At 45.9% G+C, this 19247-nt stretch overlaps 1 non-coding gene across 1 annotated transcript; it reads right to left on the bottom strand.

Moving 5' to 3' along the window:
- Window positions 1-1256: 1256 nt before the first annotated feature.
- On the bottom strand, window positions 1257-1470 carry LOC135364242 (small nucleolar RNA U3). Its single transcript, XR_010411164.1, has one exon. It is a non-coding gene; the product is annotated as a small nucleolar RNA U3 (small nucleolar RNA).
- Between the last annotated feature and the right edge of the window lie 17777 nt (window positions 1471-19247).

Raw genomic sequence — 19247 nt, forward strand, 5'->3', positions numbered from 1 at the left:
TATTTAGTTCTTTAAATTCTTGAAGTAATGCTCTGTAGTTTTCAGTGTAATGTTCTGACACAGATTGTGTCTGATTGACAATGCAGTAGGAGAACTGGTCAAAAGACTGGCTTTTGAAGAAGAAGAAAGGCTTCACAAAAGAAGACACACAAATGGCCAAAAAGCACTTGAAAAGATGCTCCACTTGAAACCACTTACTAGCATAAAGTTGAACAAAAATCAAAATGGCTTCACTAATGTCTCCACAAGGCTCAATTTTAAACTAAGTAACCTTTTCCTTCTCTTCTGCAAACCTCCACTCCGACCTTCTAAGCCTTTTCTTTCAGGAGCCTGGTACCACCCTAAAGACATGATGAAGGAGGCTGGCAGCACCACACAGTTTCTGTCAAAATAAACCACCCCCCTGCCCCTGCCTCCGGGGGGAGGGGACTTACAGTTTTCGAGGGCCTTGGCCTGTTCTAGCCTCCTGTGCCCCGAAAAGCAATAAAGCCATTGTTCCTCAATATTCCAAACTCTGTCTTCATCTTCTATTTTGGCTCTGAAGCACAGAGGTCAGTTTTCGACAGCACACTCAGGCATTGGGATGATAAATTAATACTATAGTGAGTTACCATTATACCTCCATCCCCGTGGCTAAAATTACGAAGACGGAAAACACATGTGGTGAGGATGTAAAGTAACTAGAAGTTGCATACACTTGTGTGAATGAGAAATGGTCCAACCACTGAGAAAAGCTGAACCACAGGTCAACATTTACCAATCACATCAACAGCCGTTCCTCTCATAAGTATATACACAATATGGCCGCACAACAAACCGCACATGAATATTCATCATAGCTTTATTCACAATGGCTAAACCCAGGAAACTACATAGATGTCCATTAATAGGTGAAAGGACAGACAGAATATATCGACACAGAGGGATACTACTTACCAATAAAAAAGTTTGAACTGGTGATCCATGTAGTAATATGGATACATTTTAGACTCCTTAGGCTGCAGAAAGGAATGTAGGCATACAAAAGTTCCATTTACATAATGTTGTTAAAAATGCAAGCCCACTTTGATGCCAGCGGTTGCCTGGGGCTGCGGGTGAAGGCAGTGAGGGACTTCAATGGGGCCACCCAAGGGAAACTTCGAGGTAGAGGAAATGCCCTGTGTCCTGAATGGAGCAGTAGTTTCAATTGTATGTACATCTGTGCAAATGCATTTAGTAGTACAGTTTATCTCTTTAAATTTTTCTTTTGTTGAGAAAGCACTCACACTGCGTCCTCTCTCTCTTACTCCTCCAAAGGAGGAGGAGAACGATCATCAGTGGCAATTGGCAGTTGTGGAAACAACACCTAAAGCCAGCTTCATGCTCAGGAGAGAACACTGCACCTCCTCCTCATGGTTTTGGGTACTCTACATGTTCAGAGAAACTTCTGTAGTAACAAACTATAGAAATGATCCCTCAAAGTATAGTCTTAATTGTACACTTTAAAGTGATGCAGTCTACTGTACCTAAATTATACCTCAGTAACATTCATGTAATAATCTACTGTATTTCTCCATACTAGCAGTGAGCATTTAGAAACTGAAATTAAAAAAAAAAAAAAGGAAATGAAATTCAATAGACAGAATAGAGATGCAAGTCCACCACAATTAAATGCATAAGAACACATATAACAACGATCCCTGAAAACTATTGCTGAGATAAATTAAAGGAGATCTAAATAATTGGAAAAATATATATTACAGTCAGGGATTAGAAGACTCAATATTGTTGGAATATCAAATTATCATTATTCTGATTCATACTGGAGAAGGCATTTTGGGGCAAATTTACAAGCTAATTCTCAAATGTCTATGGAAATCAGAGTACCTAGAATAGCCAAGTTGACCTTGAAGAATTAAAATGGAGAAGTTTACTAAATTTCAAAGCTCACTATAAAGGCATTCGTTATGGTATAAGTAAACACAATGTAAATATATCAATGTGAGAAGGTAGAGAGTAAAACATTTCCTGATACACATATACATTTATAAATTTTAATTTTATTGTTTTCAATTATTTTCTTTTTAAGTAATCTACACCCAACATGGGGCTTGAACTCACAACTCTGAGATCAAAGGTCACATGCCCCACCTATTGAGTCCTCCAGGTGCCCCTCAATTATTTGATTTTTAAAATAAAGCCACCAGTATGCTTCAGCAGAATACGAAGGACTTTCCCTAAAAGTAAGTGGAATGGATGAACATCTATTAAAAAATAAGTTAATATTAAAACCCACTTTGTACCATATATTGATGTTAGTTGGAGATGTGAAAGCAAAAGTATTTTTATTAAGCACCATGTCTCACATTAATAGCTAGTGGTCAGAACAATATGCTATTAGCTTGTTGTGCAGATATTTTTCCCATGAAAAAGTTTAATCCAGGAGGTTTGGGGCAGGAATGAGGTCTAGGCAAAGAAAGCACCTATATGGAAAGATATGAGTGAATGGAAAATGTGGGAAGGGGGCTTGGGGTAGGAGGGGGCTCTACCTGACACCTGGCCCCAGCACCTACAGCAAGGGGACCTTGGGCCAGTTACAGACCCTCTCTGTGACTTGGTTTCTTCATCTGCAAACCAGGAAAATGTAATACTTCCTTGACAAGTTGATTTTGAAGACTAGAAGTCCTAATATATATGAAATCATCACTCTCAAGAACTGTAAGGGACATCCATGATAGCAGAGAGTCTCCAAACTGACTAAACACCTAAGTGCAGTAAGTAGATTCCAGGCCCCATCTAAGCCCACTGAATCAGAATTGCTAGAAACCAGGACTATGAACTGGTATTTGTACTAACTCTTCCAGGCTATTCTTATAATGATCAATTTATGAGTAGGAAACACTGAGTTGTATACCTTTTATCTAAAGCAGAGAAGTAGGAATAGCAGAGCAAGGATATTTTCAACCCAGTCTCTAAGGCAGAGGAGAAACTGCGGAGGACTCTCGCATTGAAGGGGACCTGGCCCATCTGACCCCATCTTAACTTCCTTTAGTTTACTGCAGAGACACAAACCCTGGAAGACATATGCCTCAGGCACCTGACAGTCCACCTTGAAAGCTGTCAGAGCTCTAATTTCGAATTCAATTTTCCTTTGAAAGGAAGTGAAATTTACCTGGTTTTGCCCATTGATGGGACCAGTCTTCTCCAAGTTTCTTGCCTTACAAAAATAAATCCTCTTTGTCATATTGCTATTAATTCAAACTTCAACAGAGATGTTCAAGGAAGAAAGTTTTATAAATAATGTAGCCACTAATAAGAAACCAGAAAGTTCTAACAAAACCAAAAGACAACCGACAGAATGGGAGAAGATACTTGCAAATGACATATCAGATAAACGGTTAGTGTCCAAACTGTATAAAGAACTTATCAATCTCAACACCCAAAGAACAAATAATCCAATCAAGAAATGGGCAGAAGACATGAGCAGACATTTCCAAAGACATCCAAATGGCCAACAGACACATGAAAAAGTTTTCAACATCGCTCGGCATCAAGGAAATACAAATCAAAACCACAATGAGATACCACCTCACACTGGTCAGAATGGCGAAAATTAACAAGGCAGGAAACGACAGATATTGGCAACGATGCAGAGAAAGGGGAACCCTCCTACAATGTTGGTGGGAATACAAGCTGGTGCAGTTAGTCTGAAAAATAGTATGGAGGTTCCTCAAAAAGTTGAACATAGAGCTACCTAAGACCCAGCAACTGAACTACTTACTGGGTATTTACCCCAAACATACAAATGTAGTGATCCAAAGGGGCACTTGCACCCCAATGTTGGTAGCAGCAGTGCCCACAATAGTCAAACTATGGAAGGAGCTCAGATGTCCATCAACAGATGAATGGATAAAGAAGATGTAGTGTGTGTATATATATATATATATATATATATATATATATATATATATATGTATGTATTTATATATATATACATATATATATATGATGGAATATTACACAGTCATCAAAAAACGGAATCTTGCAATTTGCAACGACATGGATGGAACTAGAGGATATTATGCTAAGCGTAATAGGTCAATCAGAAAAGAAAATTATCATATCATCTCACTGATACGCAGAATTTAAGAAACAAAACAGAGGATCATAGGGGAAGAGAGGAAAACATAAAAAAGACGAAACCAGAGAGGGAGACAAATCATAAGAGACTCTTAATCTAAGAAACAAACTGAGGGGAACACCTGGGTAGCTCAGTCGTTAAGCGTCTGCCTTCAGCTCAGGTCATGATCCCAGGGTCCAGGGATCGAGCCCTGCATCGGGCTCCCTGATCAGTGGGGAGCCTGCTTCTCCCTCTCCCACTCCCCCTGCTTGTGTTCCCTCTATCGCTGTGTCTCTCTCTGTCAAATAAATAAATAAAATCTTTAAAAAATATAAAATAAAATAAAATAAAATTGTCTTAAAATTTTAAAAAATATGTATTTCCAGTAGAGTTAACATATGGTGTTCCATGAGTTTCAGGTTTATAACATGGTGATTGAACATTTCCATACATTGCCCAGTGCTCATTACCACAAGTGCAATTCTTAATCCCCATCACCTCACCCATCCCCAGACACCACCTCCCCTCTTATAGTCTTCTAGGATCCAAACCAGGATGATGGAATATCATCATTTTGCTCCACAGAATCAATTGACGGATGGGCCTTGAACATAAGGGGACCTGAGGTGCTTCCTGATGGAAGAGCACACAGCACTTGAGAGGAAGTCTTGCCAACATGTCAAGCCTGAAACTGATCGGTTTCTACATCTGCCAGGTCCAACACAGCAGTCGTTAGAATCAAGGGGCTACTGAATATTTGGAATGCGGTTAGTAGGACCTCTTTCCTTAGAAGTGCATTTTAATTATCTTTCATTTACAGCTCACTGAAATGTAAACTTAAAACCTGAAGAAATATAGACTATTTTTCTATTAATCACATTTTTATTACTCTGGCGGAATTCTGTTTCCCTTAATGTGAAGCATTAAGCGGCAAGATGCAAGATTATTTTTGATTGTTGTGCACTTACACTTTTTACTTTTCAATGTTCCTGCCAGAAAATCTTAAATTCCATGTGTGGCTTGCATTTCTTTGTAATAACACTGTTCTCCATGAACAGTGGAGATTCCAGCATGAACTAAGAGGAAGTATGATGGACTGTGTTAATGTATATCTGGCTATAACGCATTCTGTGGGAATGCTCCAGAACAAACACCTCAGTATTTTCAAAAATGAGTAACCAAAAAGGAGAGAACAAGAGCTGGAGAGGGAGAAGCAGAGAGTGAGAGCCAGAGGGAGGGGGAGGGAAGGAGGGAGGACTAAGGAAAGGGAGAAACTGAGGAGAAATCTACACATTGCTAGGAGGCTTGAAGACAGGTCCTACTGATCAGAGTGTGTGCATTTTATTTGGATCCTGATACAGAGAAAACAACTTAAATACAGCAATGGGAAGTTTGAACACTACGTATTTTATGATATTACATATTTTAAATTAATTTATGAATATTTAAAGGTTATGATGATAATACTTTGAAAAAGAGTTCTCATTTAGGGAAACACACATAAAACTGCAAATGAAATATGATGTCTGGGATTTGCTTTAAATAATATAGGAAAAAGTAAGTGGGTGGGATTATATTCACACAAGTTCAGCCCTAAGTTGATAACTGTTGAACCTGGTGATGAGGACGGGAATGATGTGTTCTACGATTCTGTCTACTTGTGTGTGTTACTGACATTCTGCATCTAGAAAAGAGTGATAAGGAGTACAAGTCCACTGAGGATAATGGCAACTGAATCTCTCAAAACATGACTTTAAAGGGTCAGGGTTTAACCTCGAGAGTCAGTAACACTGCTCATAACCCTGTCCCCGAACAGCCAGGGGCCAGAGACAACTGTGGACTCCAGATGGTTAGTACTTAGCCGGGTCTGGGAGCCAGAGACAGCAGGGGGGTCAGCACAGACCAGGCACTTAGAAGAGAGGACTTCTGGGAGGATTCTCAGCAGGGAATACAGGTGAATGATGGCAGAAAGAGAGTGGGAAGAGCTCAGAGGGTGCCTGAGGCCTGCTGACTCCAGCTTCGGCTACTTGGATCAGAAGGAAGGGGCTGCACGGTGTGGAGGACAGAGGTGGCACTCAGGGGAGGGGCAGACCTGGATGAAGGTAGCGTCCTTTGGAGGCTTGTGCTAAAGAGAATGAAGCCACTGGTAGAAATGAAAAGACCTACTGGAAGAAAACAGGATTCCAGGAGCGGAAGACAAACCTCCACTATCCCCAGACCTTTACATCTCTTAGAATAATTACACCAAAGAGAGGGATCCAGACCTCAGAAATCCACTAAGCTACTCAGAGCACTCATCCGTTCCTACGTGGAATTTTGTTTCTCATTCCAGCAAACCCAGGTGTGTTAAAGTGAAAATGCAGAGCAGACCGGTGTCCCAAGGTGACAGAAGAAAACAAAACAAGGAGAAATAGAGAGTCAAACATTTCAGCTCAGTAAAGATCCCCCCTGAAATCAATCACAAAACATAGGAAAACTGTAAAATCACATCCCGACCTGAATGAAATGTACGAACAAGCATTTGTAGACATGAAAAGGTAAAAGTTCATTTAACAAACACACGACTCCAAAGAGAAGTGGGCAATAAACAAGAAATGGGAAACTAGAATTGGCAAGACTAGGAAAAAACTGAACAAAAATTCTCTGGAAAAGAGGCTGATCAAGAAGATTCATAAGGGCAACATTGGTGCGAAATTATAGTGGACATTGAATACAGAAAAGAAAGCAGCCAAGAGAATAGAAATGAACAAAAGATACTGAGACAGGGTCGCAGAGAAAGTCCTGGATGCTTGCGGGAGACGGAACCAGAGGAGCCAACGCTAAGACCTATCTTCATAGAACTAATAGATTTCAAAGAAAAAGAAGAAAACTCCTCTGAAGCTACAGACTTGCCCCCCAGCAACCACCAAAATGACCACTTTATATCCAATGGATATCCCAAACAAACATACAAAGCAAGGCAATATATATTTTTTTCTTTTGAAATTTTTAATTTAAATTCCATTTAATTACCATTTACTGTATTATTAGTTGCAGAGGTAGAATTCAGTGATTCAGGGCACCTGGGTGGCTCAGTCAGTTAAGCGTCTGCCTTGGGCTCAGGTCATCTTGGGATCAAGTCCCATATCCGGCTCCCTGCTCAGCAAGGAATCTGCTTCTCCATCTCCTTCTACCCCTCTCTCCTGCTTGTGTTCTCACTCTCTCATGCTCTCTTTCTCAAATGAATAAATAAAATAATTTACAGAAGAATTCCATGATATGTCAGTTGCATATAACACCCAGGGTTCATTACATCAAATGCCCTCCTTAATGCCCATCACCCAGTTTACGCCATTCCCCTACCCACCTCCCCTCCAGCAACCCTCAGTTTGTATTCTATAGTTGAGTCTCTTATGTCTGTCTCCCTCTTTGTTTTCCTCTTATTTTTCCTTCCCTTTCCTTATATTCTTCTGTTTTGTTTCTTAAATTCCATCTATGAGTGAAATCATATGGTATTTTGTCTTTTTCTGGCTGACTTATTTCACTTAGTACAATACCCTCTAGTTCCATCCATGTTGTTGCAAATGGCAAGATTTCATTTTTTTGGTGGCTGAGTAGTATTCCATCGTATGTATAGATGCCACATCTTCTTTATCCATTCATCTGTCGATGGACATCTGGACTCTTTCCATAGTTTGTTGTGGACATTGTTCTTATAAACATTGGGGTGCAGGTGCCCCTGCAAAACACTATGTTTGTATCCTTTGGATAAATACCTTTTTTTTTCTAAATAAATAAATTGTGGCTTAATACGTAGCTGTATTTTTAACTTTCTAATTTTTAAAAATATTTTATTTATTTACTTGCCAGAGAGAAAGCACGAGTGCCCAAGCAGGGGGAGCGGCAGGCAGAAGGCGCAGCAGGCTTCCCGCTGAGCAGGGAGCCTGATGGGGGGCTTGACCCCGGGACCCAGGGATCATGACCTGTGCCAAAAGCAGATGCTTAACTGACTGAGCCACCCAGGCATTCCTATTTTTAACTGTTGGAGGAAACTTCAAAGTGTTTTCCAGAGTGGCTGCCCCAGTTTGCATTCCCACCGACAGTGTGAGAGGGTTCCCCTTTCTCCCTATTCTTGCCAACATCTGTTGTTTCCTGAGTTGGTAATTTTAGCCATTCTGACTGGTGTGAGTTGGTATCTCACTGTGGTTTGGATTTGTATTTCCCTGAGAAAGCACTCTATTTTTAAAGCTCAGTAAAATCCCATTGTGCAAGTACTTTCTACTCAGGTAGGATGTCCATGTATGCAGGCAGTAGAAAAAGAGTATTCAATATGGAACCCTCAGGGAGTCCTGAATCCATCACTAGCTGTCCTTTGAAGGTGAAATCCATCCAACGAGAGATGACTGGGGAAATTTCGACTTTCGAACAGCTGATCAGTGTTGAATCGACTTAACTGTACATCTAAAACAAGAATCTGGGAGTGGAGCAGGTGGGGAAAATAGGATGTAAATGGCATCTGTTTCACTGTGTGGAAACAAGAGTATAAGAAGAGGCAGGTTAAGACAGAAGGAAAGAGAAAATAGAATAATGTCAACAGTTTGAGGTTAAGAGATCACTTAAAACTTAGAGACTGAATGTGAAAAGTTTCACAAGCTAAGAAGGAACCAAACATGTCCAAAACCTTTTGGCTCATTCGGTTAAGCATCTGCTTTTGGCCCAGGTCATGATCCCTGGGTCCCAGGGTCAAGCCCCCCATCAATCAGAAGGAAAGAGAAAATAGAATAATGCCAACAGTTTGAGGTTAAGAGATCACTTAAAAATGAGAGACTGAATGTGAAAAGTTTCACAAGCTAAGAAGGAACCAAACGTGTCCAAAACCTTTTGGTGCAATGCTCAGCCCTGCCTATACACCCTTCCTAAACCCCAAACTCACATATAGACACACACAGGTGCACACACAGAAAAGAAAACCCATGCCACAGAGAGACAAACACAGCCAAAATTTCTTTTCTGTATGGTATGTTTAGCCTAAAAGAGATGGAGACTCAGCATTAAATATGACGAGGAGAACCAAGAATATTTGCATTACTGGGTATCCAGATCCACCAAATGGCCATGATAGTAACAGATTAGAGCATCAAATGTAAAAAATCAATAGTCCACGTGATTGTCAAAACAAAACCTTTAATGATAATGAACAGGGAGGGAATGTTCTTTTCCACATCACATTGCCAGCAGATACATGTTGTGTGGGAATGATAAAGTCGGAATTCTTCCAATACACAAACACACAAAGGGTTATGACACACTGTCGGGATCCTTAAAAGATGGCAACATTTTAGAGAAAGACTGTGGAGAAGAGGATCTGCATACATTCTCAGAGTACCACTTACCAAATCACTAATTTTAGAAAGAAACTCGTGTGTCTTGCTATGAACAGATGGCAAAGGCCCTTCCCCAGCAAAATACCCAGTGTTGCTACCACCAGAATGGTGATGGGCAAACTGGACACGCGTGGTCTCCGGGTGGGCTGAGCTGGGACACACACAGCGGTAACTACGGAGTGTCCTGGCCAAAGGGTTAGGCTGAATTTAATCAGGAGGAAATGATCAGACGACTTCAGGATGTAGGCCATTCAGCTGGACATCTGGCCTGTCCCCTACAAACAAGGGAATGTCACCACCACCGAGACAGCCACCCAAAGGTGAGGAGATGTTTTGGGTTGGAAAGGACTAAAGAAATACAGTCACACGTTCTTTTTAGTCCTTTGAAACCCCAAATACCTCTTCTCCTTTTTGTTGTCTCTTATTTGTGGTGACACTGACTGTTTGAAGACACAGGCCATTCATCCTGTTCAATGTTCTACATCCTGAAGTTGTCTGATCACTACCTCGTGCTCAAATTCAGGCTAAAGCTCTCCAGCAGGAACACTGCGTAGTTAATGCTGTGTGCTCCTAGCAGAGCCCATCTGGTGGCCCAGAATGTCCAGTATGACATGTGGTCTTTTTCCATGATGCTCCTGACTCCGGTTCTCTGCAGGATGGCATTGAGAACAGCAAGACTTACGGTCTCTCAAAACTGTGTGTGATCTACTCAGGCATTGGTGTCCTTAGCGATTTATCACAACTGCAGCTGAAGGGCTAGAATTTCTCTCCTCCAACCAGTCTTTTGCAGCCCAAATCACAGAGAATGGCTTGTGATCGTGATGTTGATTCTCAGCAAAGGATCCCTCCTGTGCTCTGCTTGGGTTGTAACTCGATGCGCTGCTCTAGATTTCCTTTCATCAAGTGGAAAATCATGGGGTTTTATGATGGGATTTTATGATGGGGTTTCATTCAAGTGAAGTTTCATTCAATCTCTTTTCTTAGTTTCTGAAGGACTTGGTATCTGATAGAGGAAGAGAGAGAGAAACCAAATGCGAGTCTTGCTCAGATCCTGCTGACAGCTGAGCCTGGAGGGGTGGCTACATGGTGACAGAGGCTAGGAGCAAGCTGAACCCCTGTCCAGAGAAGAAGCTGAAGGGGGAGCCACAGGTAGGCTGAGGGGGAGAGTGAGAGCCACAGGTCAAAAGCAATACTTCACCAAAGTGACAAGCAGCCTGTGTTGCAGGATCCAGGGACCCCTGTGCTCCCGCCAGTGGGAGCCAGGTGATATCCCAGCTCAAGGCTGCTGTGAGCTTTTGCCAGATCGCAACTACCTCTCCCTCAGCGGCCACTTCACTCTTGAGGCTTTCTCACGCCTCCCAGCGAGGGATGGACCTAGCACCCAACACATACGTTCAGAAACAGACTGCTGTGGGAAGGAGGGGACCCTTGGCAGACAAACACACCCCCTTCTCACCTTTGTCCCAGTCTTCTGAGGCGGAGTCCAGGCTACGGAATGAGTCCTAGACTGTGAGAGCCAACAGGGGCCTCTGAATATCTCCAAGTTCCTTTCTGCCATGTGCAGATGAGGAGCTGTCGTCCAAGGCACTAAGGAGCCCCTAAAGCCATGTGACCTGTGCCTGAAAACCCTGGACTGAAACCCAGGCTCAGGCCCTGTGCAAACATCTGGGGGAAGGGAGAGCGAAGCCTCTGATCTGGAGGTGTGGGCGGGCAGTAGACACTGTTGGTCACTTGGCTGGACAGAAACAAGCCCAGAGGGGCTGAGGGAAGGACCCAAGAACGAGAAACTCAAAGGGCAATTCACACAAAGGGAGCAGGGGTGTAACCATGGCCCTAGTCATTTTCACTCAGGGACACCAACATTCTCGGAAGGTAATCTCACACAGGATAGACCTTAGGGCATTTCTAGGAATATGCTCATTACATAGACTCACAAACTCTTACGTGAAAATGAGAAAGCATTAGTTTTAGCTCTCTAGATTCTCATCCCTTCTTTTCCAAACTTTCCCTAAGGACATAGGCTGTCAGTGTTTCCTGGTGTAAAGAAGGGCCTGCAAATGGATTAACACAGGAGAATGAGACCTAAGCTGCTTTACTGAGTTGGTGTCAAAGGGCAAAATTTGACTAAAATATTTTCTTTCAAACTGCACTGAACCTGTCAGGGGCTGTGAAATCCACTTAGTTACTAGTGAACTGTCCTTTTCATTGTCATAGGAGGAAAGAAAGCACTAAATTCCTTGACCTTTGATCAGGGAAGGGATTATGTTTTGGACACTGGCTTTTTATGCAATATGGATTTCTTCCTGTATCCTATATTATAGGGGTGGAGGAGAAACCTGACTCCAGCCGGTCCGGTGTGGCACTCCCAGCTGTGACTCGGGTTCTCATCTAGATTTTGTCGTGGGGGCACTTTCTCCTCAGCTTCAACGCTTCTTATTCACAGGGAGAAGTTGAGGGTTACGTGTCCTCCTAGGTCAGATTTCCTGAAAGACCCCGGAGGAGAAGCCTTGTGCAAGTGACTCATTAAGACAATGCTCCTGGGAGAAGGAGGCCTGGGTTGGGGAAGCAGGGAAGGAAGACAGAGGCCAAGAAATTGTGTGATTTCCCGAAAAGTTCCACTTGCTTGGCGACATGTGTAAATGATGCCGCTCTGCTGAGGAGGGCCAGATGCAACCAGGTGATGGAGATGGAAGCGCGTGCGGGCCACTGCTTTCTGAGGAAGGGGGCTCAAAGGCAGGGAGGCAGCCCCGTGGGAAGCAGAGTTAAGACCAGACAGAGGTAGCACCAGCTGTGAGGGTGACCAACTGAGGAAGAGAACAAGGAGTGTGTGTGTTTGGGGGTGGGTGGAGGTAGAATCAGAAGGAGAGTAAGAGGAATCCGTGCCCCAGAGCCACGTATGTGTGATCACCTCTGTGCCCGAAGCTTGAAGGCCACGGAATGTGCTTGCGAGTCTCCACTTGCCGAACTGCAGTTTCCTCTTGATAATCTTCTGTTTCATGGCACCGAGGGCTTTCATGGGGCCCAAGACATGACACCCACGCTGGCTGTCCCTTGAGCCCTCTGCAGCATCACCATCCAGCTTGGGAGGGTTCTTCATGCAGATGGAAGCTTCCAAACCCAGCTCTGAAAAGAAAAGCACATCAACAGGATTTGCTGTGATTCATGAGCCTTCTGAGCCTCCACCTGCACTGACGCCAAAGAAGGACAGTGGGCAGAATGAGAAAGGCCATCCGACAGGTCACAGGTGAGGGGAAGCCAGTGGACACACTTTGATTATTTCCTGTTTTCTTCTTCTCTCTCACACTATCCTGTAAGGATAAGAGGACCAGGAGGCCAACGTGCTCACAACCGACAAAAGTGAAATCGAGAGAAACAGAAATGGTAAAGAGAGGTAGTTCCGGGGAAGAGAAGACAAAGGCAAGGAAATCATGCTGGAAAGAGGCCGTCCTATTGGAGGGAAGAGACTGTAGAGATCAGCCAACGTCAAAGTTGAAGGGAAGACTTTGAGGAGCAACCAGGGAAGAGAAAGCTGGGGAATTTACACAACACGCCTCAACATATGGTACATTTCCTATATGAACACTAGGTATAATATACGTCATGTATGTGACATAAGATATAGAGGCGTGTGTCTGTATGTACGTATGTATCTAATTGAGAAAATGATTAAATAGGGATTTGGGGGACATGGAGCATAACCTTCTCACCCCCTTTCTGGTCAGTTGAAATTGGAAAAAATACACAAATTCAAGAGGAAAGAGAAAAGCAGTGGCGAGAAACAGGTGACCTGTTCAACACCTCGGAAGGATTTCAGGGGGAGCAGAATGAAACCACCTGCCACAGTGGGATAGTTTGTATTCACCCCCAGTTCATAGATTGAAACCTAATCCCCAATGTGATGGTATTGTGGGGTGAAACTTTGGGAGGCAGATCCCCCCATCAAAGGGACTCATGCCCAAAAGAGAGACCCCAAAGAGCTCCCTCGTCCCTCCGCCCTGTGAGGACAGAGCAAGAAGGCGGCCACCTCTGAACCACGAAGGCAGTGTCACCAGGCCCGAAGATGCACCTGTTGGATTGTGGATCTACGGCGCCGGCAGAACCGTGAGTTATCGATTTCTGTTGTGGACAAGTCAGCCTGTCTGTGGCGTTTCTGTTATACTCGCCAGAATGGACAAAGACCCTGGCACGGAGCCTGGTTTTCTGTTCAGGCCTCTGTGGAAGGTGAGTCACAGAGAGAGGGACTGAGCCAGTGGGGTGAGTCGGGGCCGAGACCGTGGGCACTGAGGAGAAGTGACAGAGAGGCTCGAGGGGGAAGACAGTAAGTAGGTGACGTTCAACGGCCCTTGTTGGGGCTGTGCATCCCCGAACACTCACTGAGCTCTTTCTCTGGGGCCCCTCCCTGGTGCCACCGTGCTGCTGCATATGTCACCGCCACGTGGGAACGGCGATTCTTCATTTCTCAGGTTGTTTGGTGCCTGACAGAGTAGCCCCGGGCCACCCCAGGTTCCAGGAAGGGACACTGAGTGCGGGAGGGTAAGGAAGACATGACCCAGGGGAGGGTAGTGAAGACACGACCCAGGGGAGGGTGGAAAATCTCAGACGTCAGGAAATCTGAGCAGAGGTGGATCCTGATGAGCAGGAAGCTGGGAACGAGGCCCCAGAGATGAAGGGAGAAGACGAACTAGACGGAGGATCAGCAGAGAGAGTGACGCGTGCACTTTATGTAAGAAAGTGGCCCCTTATTTCTTTAGAAAAGGGAAAAAAACAAAACTAACCGGGAGACCAGTATTTCCATTGTGACTGTGAGCGCCGAACAGGGAAGATGGGCTTGGAGATGCTGAAGGAGAGGAAACGGGGCACACGAGCCTTCCTGAGAAAGCCACGGGAGATGGGGTTTGGGGAAGTGGGGCCGGTAGGAACCGACCACCCTGCATGAAACAAGCCCTGACACCATTTTCCAAGTGTTAAAGCACCACAGAGGCCCAAGAATTAGACACGACAAATTCATAGATGTTATCAAGCAATTGTTGTTGAATCAAGCCCCCTAGAAAAGATGTGGTTTCATGCTCCCAGCATTGATGGAACGGAGATACCATTTTCAGCGGTTCCGAAGAGGGGACTGAGGGGACAATATGGAAGAAGATGACTACGTTGGCCAGTTAAACAGCCAGGAAGGCGCAAGCCCAGGACCTGGGGCAGAGCTGCTACTAAACACAGGATTTGCTCACCTCACTGTATTGGAGCATCGTGAGGTTTGACCTCACCCCAGTGGGGCCTCCAGCCAGGAGTCAGTGATGACCAACGTGGGGACCAGAACTTCCTACTCCTCTCCCCACTCACCTTGGAAGAGGGGCCATTGGTTCCCAGAACCCATCTTGGCATCCAGGCTCCCGAGGGTGCAGGAGAGGCCGAGCCTGGCTCTGTTGTCACCAGAATCCAACTGCTGGTCCAGCTGCGGTGTCAGAATATTGGCCACCTGGGTGCTTGGCTGTGTCTGTGCTCCGGAAGTTTGCACCTCTGCTCTTTGGAAAGTCCAGTTTCCACTTGATGGCCCTTGGTGACAGGGAGCCTGCATCGGAGCTGAAGCAAGAAGAGATTTCAATGGGCTGAATCCCCGGGCTCCATAGCTGAGCACTCCCAGACCACCCATGTCTGATGTCCCCGCCTGTCAGTGAGACCACCCTGCGAGCAGGCACAAAAGCAGACGTCATGTGTATGAAGGAGATGTCACCGTTGTGTCCCAGCCTGGGGCTGCTGGGATGGCAGGTGCCCAGCCTGCAAAGTCCCTGAGGTGAAAATCCTCCCCTTGACCCCACAGGGCCTTTGGATGGGCACACGAGCTCATGCCTATCATTCTGTTAGTAGTAACCTTGGTCCTACAGCCTAGAGAGAAGGTCCTAGAGAGGCCTCAGGACATGGGGAGGAGTTGCCGGTGTGTACCGGAAACAAAAAGAACAGGGAAGGAAGTTCGGCCTCGAGGCTTCGGGTACCACTAAAGAAGGGAGTTGCAAAGGGGACCTCTAGATGCTTCAGGTACCACTAGAGAAGGGACCACGGACAAAGTTATGGGAACTTTTCACAGCTCCGGAGGCTTTTGAAGTTTCTCCTCTGCACTATTTGATTCCCTTCCCCCATCCACACATCTATATTCGATATATTCCATTGCCATTGGGGGAGGCGCCAACAGCTCTAAGTAATGTAGCAGGGGTCTGAGTCCCTTTGGAAACTTCCAGGCCAGACGTGCTACAGGATCAGACTTGTGGGTCTTCAGGGAGGGCATACAGCGCCCAGTCCTTGCATCACACACTCCTCAGTGAGGTCTGGGCTGCAGTCCCTAATCAAAGGTGCTCAGATTGCTACTGTGAAGGGAGTCCGTGTTCTCAGAAAGGGGGCTAACCAGAGACTTGCCACAGCCTCTCGCCAGAGCAGGTCATCCTCAGGAAGGCCGTGGCACCTCCCTGCCGTGGGCCCTGGTCCCCTGTGTGCATCTCCTTCTCACCAGTCTGTTCACCTGTCACTACAAATGGTTTCCAAGAATCTGTGACTGATTAGTCTCCCTGGCAGCACCCTGTATCTCCTCTCACCATGGATTCCCCCACCTCCTTCTATCTGCTCTTTTTGGCTGCCCTGTCGATGCCCCCAAGTCCTGTCTTCCCACAAGCCCACCGTGCTGGTGAACACTCACTGCCCTCTCTGCTGCACACAGTCCACTCCTCACCCTGCCTCTGGTGTCCCTCGATCTTATGGTCCCTCTCTGTCCTCCAGCATCACTTCTCCCAGCCCCACACCAGGTGTCTCCCCAGCTCCCAGGTCTTCTGCCACAAACATGTCTCTCGGGTCGGTGGGCTCTCCATCAGTCCTCGAGGCACAGTGTACTAGCCATTCATAATTGAGGACATGTCATAAGATTTGATGATACTTCCTACTGGGGGAAAGGCTAAATCCTCTGCAATTAGCACATCTGGTTGGGGAAGGAGTTGTCAAAACCAGGTTGCCCATTCTCAAACGTTATCTTGAATGAAGGTCTAAGTGTGTTTAAAGTTATCACTCCTAATGTCCTCATGTTCTTTTACGGCTCTTTTCTCAACTGCCAGGCTTCATTTAATCTACTCATACAATATGCTTTGCAAATGCAGAAGAAAAGGGAAAATATTTTATCAAACTCTGAAGGACTGCCCACTATTTTTAGTTTGGCTGGTGGGGAAAAGCCCTAGAGCAAAGATGAGGTTGGCATTTCGGGTGAGACTGGACTGTTTCTACAGGGTTTCTCCCTGTGCAGGGAGGATTGGGCCGGGTAGCCCTCCTGCGACCCTGCTGCTGGAATCACAGCCCATGCCCACTGTTCACACGCTGCCGTCGGAACCCGCACCTGGACAGACAGTGTCTAATGTAGACGCTGCGTTCACTCATCTCAGCCCATCCACGTGGGTGAATTATGCCCCCCTGGTCCAGGGTGAATGGAAGGCCATATCACACACACCTGCCTTCTGAGACATGTGTCTGAATCTTTCTCATCCCTGCCCCGATGGGAACCCACACCTGGCCGTCAGCATCTCAGAGAGAACTGCGCAACCTTACAAGGGTGCCAGGCAGCCAAGGGAGGAGCCTCCATGCGCCCCCTGGTGGCAGCAGAAAAGGCCCGGGACCCCTCAGCCCTGATTGCTTTTGGATGGAGAGCCTCTTGGAGACGTTCATCTCCCGGAGGGGCTGGATGAGCCACTGGCTCTGCTCACACCCCAGACTGACTCACAAGGTAGGAGTTGGCGGATATGTGGCTGGGTCACAGGGGTCTTTCGGGCATTCTTGCAACATTTTTGTTTACATTTACAACTGTTTCAAATAATTTGGGACAAAAGCAGAGATGAAAGGGTGAGCCCCATCCCCACTTACTCCCTGACAGGACTGACTTGTGAGCAATGACAGTCTGATCTGGTGAGTCTGACATCCCACTCCCCACTGGCCAGGGGTCTTGGGCAAGTGACGTGACTTTGGTGAGGCTCAGCACCCTCAGCTGTCACAGGAGATTCGGCGTGGACTGGAGAGTGTCCCTGTGGGGACCCAATGCTTCCAGCCTAACAGAGCTGCTGCTGAGCGGGCACGGGAAAGGGCATGGTAGACAACAAAAGCAAAATAACTGTGTGTTTCATTTCTGCTTCCTGAGTTGCTATAATCTCGAGGAATCCTTTGCTTCTTTGCCCCTCGGGGAGGGATGGGAAACAGGGGAGAAGGTGGTCCTAGTGTGGAAAGGCTGTTACTGACCAAATAGGGTTGAGGGACAAAACCTTCCATGGCCAATTTCACTAGACAACATTGACATGGTAAGGAACATCATATACTCCTTGCTGCTCCTACAAGGTGATTTGATGAGCAAAGAAAGTCTCCTAACAATGCAAATGCTTCTCCAAGAAGGGAAGGCCGAAAAATAACCTGAGTGGGAAGAAATGGGAAATTGGGTTTTAGCCTGCACTCCTATGCGAGTGGGGCCCCAAGGGGGTCTTGCTCAGCAGGCAGCATGTTCTGAAGAATCTGGAGAGGGGAACAACTCTGCTTTGCTCCTGAATGAGGCCATACCCATGTCAGGTGCACAGGCCATTGATCATTTACAGGACTTACGCCACTGAGCAGACACGTGACTGAAAACATATCCACACGGGGGAGAAAACCACTGATGCTGCAGAAAGGGTGACAAGCACGCCATCCGTGGAGGATGGAAAACCAGGGCTAGAGCTTTGGCTTCACTGAAACCATACTGTACAGGCAGGACTCAATGCTCAGGATCTTCCATCTAAATGCTCCAGAGGAACGTAGTCACCCCAGGAGCAAAAACTTTGAAATCAGCAACAATATCAGAGATGCTACAGATAGGGAGCTGACTGGAAACCTGTGTGGAGAGCCAGAGAGTTTGCAGGAAGCACACAGGAAGTACAATTGGCAATAAAATTTCATGGGCAGCACAAGATTCTTCTGGAAAGAAATAAAAAGAGGCCTGTTACCCAGACGTCTCCAGGGGAGATAGTGGTGCCTGAGTTGTTGCCCTTTTCCCTCCATTTCTCCTCTCTAACCTGACTTGGTACCAACAGCCTGCACTTGTGAGGGGGCCAGGTGACAGAAGGTAGTCTGCGACAGAAGGAAAGGAAATTGGATCCACAAGATACCTTTTTTTTTTTTTTTAAGTAGTCTCCACAACCAGTGTGGAGCTTAACCTGGGGCTTGAGCTCACAACACTGAGTTGAAGATCTGAGTGGATATCAAGAGCTGGATGCATAACCAAATGAACCACCTGGGAGTCCCAATGTTTTCAAAATTAAATCCAAGGGCAGAGTTCAAACCAGCTTGAGTCTACAGGGCCTATTGCCACGGGTGCATGTCTCAGCCTATTTAGGTTGTTGGATACAGAGAAGACAGGCTTCCTGGGAGCCCCAGGAACGTTGTGTCCCTCACATGGGAGTACTTACCATCTCCATCCAGACCCAGGAAGGTTTCCGGCTTATCAATTATGGATGAGGCACTTGTATACGGCCTCCAGGTGTCTGGCAGGTCATGGCCAACTGAAGAAGTCAAATAACATTCGTCCAGTGAGTCCTGTGGGACTTCATTCTCTTCTGCCACTGGCAGCTCCCTGGGGAACCTGGTGTTACAGGGAGGACAGGAGATGCAACGAGAAGGTTGAGTCAACACGGAGTCCCAGCTGGTGTTGTTGGCAGGGAGGAGGGACTGGTCACAGGAAACCAATGGGAAGTCCCTTCAAGGGAGATGAACCATTCTGCCTCTCTCTGGGGCCAGAG

The sequence above is a fragment of the Mirounga angustirostris genome, unplaced genomic scaffold (assembly GCF_029215605.1).
Source record: "Mirounga angustirostris isolate CCGP_5_RB_7025 unplaced genomic scaffold, mMirAng1.0.hap1 SCAF_4, whole genome shotgun sequence".
Lineage (NCBI taxonomy): Eukaryota > Metazoa > Chordata > Mammalia > Carnivora > Phocidae > Mirounga > Mirounga angustirostris.